General features: G+C 44.7%; 1 long non-coding RNA gene across 1 annotated transcript; it reads right to left on the reverse strand.

The window, feature by feature from the left end:
- Nucleotides 1-1,099: 1,099 nt before the first annotated feature.
- On the reverse strand, nt 1,100-4,570 carry LOC146439902 (uncharacterized). Its single transcript, XR_014850955.1, has 3 exons — nt 4,168-4,570; nt 3,085-3,548; nt 1,100-2,962 (listed from the first exon to the last, which is right to left on the reverse strand). It is a non-coding gene; the product is annotated as an uncharacterized LOC146439902 (long non-coding RNA).
- Nucleotides 4,571-6,194: the final 1,624 nt, after the last annotated feature.

The following is a 6,194-nucleotide window of genomic DNA, read 5'->3' on the forward strand; positions in this document are numbered from 1 at the left end:
ACAGAAGCTACAGAAGAGTCTACAGTGACCATAACTGTGGTTTCGAAAGAAAAAAGTTTTGAGACTCAGGAGATATTTGGTGATAAAACACTCCTGGGTTATCCCTGCAGGTTTTTTTGGGAGGGTCCTCTGTCATCCCTATTCCCAACAACTGAACAAAAAAGGTGGCTGCGTTTTGAGAATCATATCAAACAGCACAATGTTGCAGAAAAATGCACAGTATAAAAAGGCCAATTTCTTTCATTGGAAAAACTGTCCACGTTTCACTCCATGACAGTGCTGGGCCAGGGCATGACCTCTGATCTAAATGGAGGGGCAGCAGCTGGGTCAGATACCCCAACCCACCTTTCCATCTGGGGTTGCAGGACACCAGCTCTCTGCCACAAAATAACAAAATCCACAATCTGCCACAAAGCTAAAGATTGGGGCTCGGGGCCACAATTCCTTGGAGCATCAACTGATTGATTGTCCATAACCATTCCCAGCAGAAGGAGCTGTGCCATGTTGACACACGTGGAAGAAAGAGCACATTCCCAAATGTGAGTTGATACTCTTAAATTAACACACTGAACAATCATGCCACAAACCCCAAAACTCATAAACATGTTTTGAAAAGCACATGATTTTTAAAAGTGAACATTTTTTATTATTTTTCTGTTTACTCAGTCTCTAGACTTCTGGTCCCTGAGGTCAGCTCTGCAGCCAAAGGGCTGCAAACTTTTTCCAAAACTGAAAGCAAAGTTTGCCAAGGAATTGTTTAGTCACACAAACTGAGACTGTAAGGAAAAAACACCAAAGATCACAAGACTCCTGATAATTTTCTGGACTTGTCATCACACATGATTTGTCATGTAAGCCTGTAGAGAACGATAGTTTCAAAATCCTCTGAAATGCTTTCTGGTTTTATGGAAACTCCTGAAGAACTAAGTACTGGATCTCCTTCTTACTTTTTTTCCCTTTTTTTCTTTTGGTTTTCCTTTTTTTTTTTTTTTGTGGGAGGCTTGCTTTTTTTGGGGGGGAGCATGTTTGTTTGTTTGGTGATGGAGGAGGTTTTTTGTTTTATGTTTGGGAGGGACTTTTTTGGTGTGGGTTTTTTTTTTACTAGTGTAGTACTTGAAGTACTTAGAGCATTTATATACTTAATATTTCAGAATCTATGTAAGGGAGGGCTCAGAAAGAAACATCCATCTTCTGTCCATCCAGCTGGATTCAGCTGGGAAACTTCCACTCCTGTCTTCAGCATATTCCCTAGTTCAAGTTTTCTAATAACAGGAGAGAGAAGTAAATACTAAACTGACTTTTTTATTGGGCCACTGGACAGATGGAAAATGGAAATAAACATGTAGTACAGGAAAAATGAGTTTGTAAAATAGGTAAAAAGAATTTTGTCAAATTTTCTAATTTGTAATCCCACACACAGTTCTGTTAACCTGCCAGTGGGTTAACGGTTGCTTTAAAAAGAAATGGGAAGCAGTAAAACACTTGATTACTTTGTCTTTTATCTGTTTACACTCACAGTAAGATAGCAGAGAGGAGAAGCTAGAAATCAGAATTAAACACCCTCTTTTCCAGAGTCTGATTATGTACGAATATATGGTACCAGGCACTAAAAGTGACCCAACAGATGGATTTTACAGCTATGGAGTTCGTGTATTTGCCACCACAAGGCCTTTCACGCTGGGGTGTGCTGAGAGAAAGGCAAAAGGCTCAGCCATCCCAATGCCTTTTTGCATCCTGACATCTTCATCTGCAGCCAGTGCCATTGCCCTGTAACCTCCATAAAGCCACGATCACACCAGGTGTCTCCCCTCCTGCTTCCTCCCAAGTTTAGTAAATAACCTTCCTGCAGCATTTGCAATCAAACACGTACAGACAAACTCACTTTTCAGAAACACAACAGTGAAAGCTGCAGTCTCTCTCCCACTCACCAGTATGTGTGTAAGAACACTCAATTAATTTGCCTAGCCCTAGCACTAAGATGAAAGTCTGATTTTATCATAATACACTAGCTTGACAATCTCTCACTAAACAAATTGAAAAGCTCCACAATACCAGCCCTCCTGACATCACATGCCACTTGCTCAAGGTTAAATGGCTCACATTGCACTGCTGTCTCTTGCATGTAATTATATTTTCTGTGTAAGTTTGTGTGTGTGCTCCTCATCTCACAGCAATTCATAGGGACATACTCTGGTGGCATACTCTTGTGCCAGCCTTTGGAAATTGTCTGTTTTCTGTGAGATTAAGTTCTTCCTTCCTAATTAAAAGAATTGCTCAAATTTGGCAAAATTAATTGAATTTACTATTAGCTAATTTATTTTTAGTTAGACCTAAGGGAAAATCCAATTATAGATGACAAAGTTCTACAGTGCATCTCCATCTTCTCCTTTCCCCTCAAGAAACTATTTCTGATGAGCCAAATCCTCCTAATATTTCCTACCTCCAGTACACCACTACCACTGCAGGCTGACTGGAGAGCTGCATATGACCAGGCTACAAACCAGGGTGACCCCAAGGACCTGAAGTCTGGCTGGTGGAGGTGGCTCTGGGTGATGGCAGCTCCCTCCACCAGCTTGCATTTTGTAGAAAACCAGGCAGTACCCACTTTCCATAGCAGCAGTGCCTGCCCCTGCTAATGGCCATATGTGAATTTAAAAGAATTCCCTGATGGCTTAATTGAATATTTGCTTAGGAAAAATGTCTTTGAAGGTAAACATTTCATTGAAGACTGAAGGGTATTGCAGTTCTTCAGCCTGATGCTTCACAGTTATCCACCTCAATGGCTTTTAGACACCCTGGCATTTCTTACTTGAAGCTCTCCTGATGCTGCACTGACAGTTTCCCCAGCCAGAGTTTTGTCTTTGTATTAAAAAGCAGTATTGCAGCACTGTCTGCAAGGCTCTGCTGGGAGTGCTGTAAGGACCATAGTGGATGGACTGCATGCACATGAACTGAAATTGCCCTGTTGGAAGACCACAACAGCTCCATTTTACCAGCTGGCAGCTGATAAGCAGGGATATGCTTCTCCCTTCACAAATAAGATGAAGGTGAAACAAAAAAAAAGAGTTCTGTGTTAGCACTCACCTGAGAGGCATCTGGCACTCAGATCCAGGGCAGTACATGCACACTGGCTTTAGGATGACCTCTCAGGACTAAGTCGTTCCCAAATGCAGGATGTTTTATTCAAAAGGATACTGCTTTCCTCCTGAATGTGAGCAATTTCAGATATTGAGGCATGTGGAGATAAGGAATACACTTCAACTTGAGAGGCTCCTTCTCCTGCCTGAATTTACCTTGGATTATCAGTAATACAGCCTCTTGTGCTATTTGTCCTCTTGTTGGATTCATTGTGTGCAGAGCAAAGGAAGGAAGGAAGGATGTTTCAGTGTCATGGTTTTCATGCCCAGCTAAAGATGAGCTGTTAGCAGTAAAAGGTGTGTTTCCAAAGGAGGCTAACTAACCACACCAGAAACAGAAGATTTCCATGTGCATACACATGCACAGAACTTCTATGAATGTGCTGCACAGTATAGCCAAACTGTCAGTAGCTATTATTCAGGTGAACAAAGAGGAGAAAAGGGAAAAAAAATGAAAACAGTGAAAAGAAGAAATTATGTTGCACTCCCAACTGCATATCATAATTACACTGCATGCCCCTCTACAGCCACAAGGCCAACTTCACTGCCTGTCTAGAGGCAGAAAATGCCAATGTCAGTCAGAAGGGTTGCCATTCTGCTGTGAGAAGTTTTTCTGTCCAGACTGAAAATGTTGTATTTAGTAGCCTGCATGAAAACTGGGTGCTGCTGCTTTTATCTGGCCATCCTCAGCACCCAGTTTTCAGACCACTTTTGCATTTCCTTCACTGTAGGACTAACCAGACCTTCCCACCATTTCAGCATAATAACAAGTGACCTCAGGACTCTACAAACCCCTCAGGACTGGTGAGAGCAACCCAGGCTGGCACCAGCATCCACCTCTGCCTGCAGTCAGTCCCTCATACTGAGGCTGTGCAGTGGGAAGCCAGAGCCTGGCCCCAGTGAACGTCACCATCTGCCCTTGACACCCCTATGAGGAGACTGCCTAGAGTAGCTCTTGAAACTGTTCCTTTAACAGGCCAAGCTCCTCTCAGAGAGGCAGCAGCGTCCATCACCCGGGTGCAGGTAATACCTGTGGTGTCAGCAGCCAAATCACCTCTGCCAGTCAGAAGGAGGGCTTGAGGGCTGTGCTTCAGTGGAAATGCCTCCCCAAAGCACTGTAGGGTGGGGTTTGCTGCCTTTTGAAGGGACACCTGCAGACCTGGATCAGCATGGGCTCTTGCAGGCACAGCCTTTGCCAACCAGCTCCCCACAGCCAGCTCACCAGCTCCCAGCTGAGCTCACCAGCCACTCCCCCGAGGCCTGAAAAAAAATTCCTCAAAGACTTAGTGATGCTCCCAGCAGCATTGCACAGCTGCAGAGTGTCTGGTACTGGGGAGAGATGGTTTGCAGCTAAATGTTCTGCTTGGTGCCTGCAGGGCAGTGGTGACCCCAGAGCTGCTGCTAAGCCATTTCCTCTGACCCTACCTTGGGGTTTTATCTGCATGTACCACTGCAGTGACCAACAGATCCTGCCTGCTGGGACTTGGCTCCTCCCCAGGGAAGGCTCAGGGCTGTAATTTGTCAGACCAGATGCAGCTGTCTGTAAGGGTTTTTCAGGGTTTTTTGCAGGTCTTCATTTGCAAACAAGGCAGACATCTGTTCCAAATACACACCTAGGAAATCCACCCTCCCTTTGTCCTCAGTGGACAAAAAATATTCTTTAGGTGCAATTTGTCTTCTCAGAAAGAGAGGTCTAAGCAAGTCAAATGACTCACATGCAAGAAGGATCTACTCCTGTCCTTCAGCTGGAAGGGGTATATAGAGTGCCCAGGGCAGCAGTGGGCACCAGCAGTGTGTGGTTCCATGCAAGCAGCAGAGGTGCTCCCCAGTATCCCTCCTGGCTTCCAGGAAACCCTGCCTTGGAACTGCACAGAGATCTGCTTTCAACACGGTGCAGCTTTTCCTCCTGTGAGCACCCTCACAAAGCAAAGAGCACAGACAATCCCAACTGTAGAAACAAAATAGTGTATTTTTGATATAAACTCAGTGGATATAGTAATTGCACGCATCACCTTTTTATGCATATCTCCCTCTTGGCAGTTCTTCATCAAGTACAATGTCTGCCTGGGTGAGATGCTGTCACTTCTCTATTGCAAAGGGATGCATCTATCACCATCTGAGCTCTCATTCTCCCTGCATGCCCAGAAGATCTCGCCTAGCATGGAGAATAGCCAGACATCTGTGCTGTGTGCAGGGTAACAAGTGTCCTCTGTTTTCTCCCATAAGAATGATAAGGCTTTCACTGGATGTACTTAGAAAGAACAATCCTCTTGCCCTGCTATCAGATGTTCTCCCTTTTGGAAAATGCAAGCCCCAGGAAATAGTTATGGCTCTACATCATTTCAGACAGGGCCTGGCCCCAGCCAGATTTTCAAAGCCCCGTTAAAAATAGATTTTCACTCCCCAGTTTCATTTTCTATCCAATTTTCTCTCACTGATGCACCACGCCCACGCTATTTCTCCTTAAACTGAAATGTTTCCCAGCACTGCTTCCTTTCAACACCCCGAGCCAGGCTTGTCATTTACTGTACATCTGCATTTTGCAAGCCACAGCCAGCAGCAAAAAGGACTGAGCCTTTCATGTTTTGCTTAGCACTGGAGGGGAAGAAAGCAACATGTTAAAAGGAGGCACCAGCAGCTGACAAGGCACCCCAAAATGGGATGGGTGTGAGGCTAACAGAGCTGTGTGGCAATGCTGTGGTGGCTCTACAGTACTTCAGCACAGAAGACACTGGGACAGTCTGACACATGAAGGTGATTTAGGGCTAAGAGCCTTTCTCGAGGTAAATGTTCCTCTGCAATCACTAATCAGAGAGAACAAGGTTCATAGTCAAGTTGGTGTTGCAGTTTGGAGAAGAGACTTAAAATACAGTGTGAGCTAGATAAGTTGCAGAAATAGAGCACAGCCAAACTGAGATTTAAAAAGACAGATGTGAAATGCTTCCTATCTAAGGGAAACATCAGTTGCATAAACACAGAAAGTAGGGGTGTTGCTTTTGCCCAGCCCAGCCTAAGAGGAGAGTGGATCCTGAGACACACAGGAGGCACTGCATGTGC

This window comes from Lichenostomus cassidix, chromosome 3 (genome assembly GCF_008360975.1).
Source record: "Lichenostomus cassidix isolate B80296 chromosome 3, HeHo_3.0, whole genome shotgun sequence".
NCBI lineage: Eukaryota > Metazoa > Chordata > Aves > Passeriformes > Meliphagidae > Lichenostomus > Lichenostomus cassidix.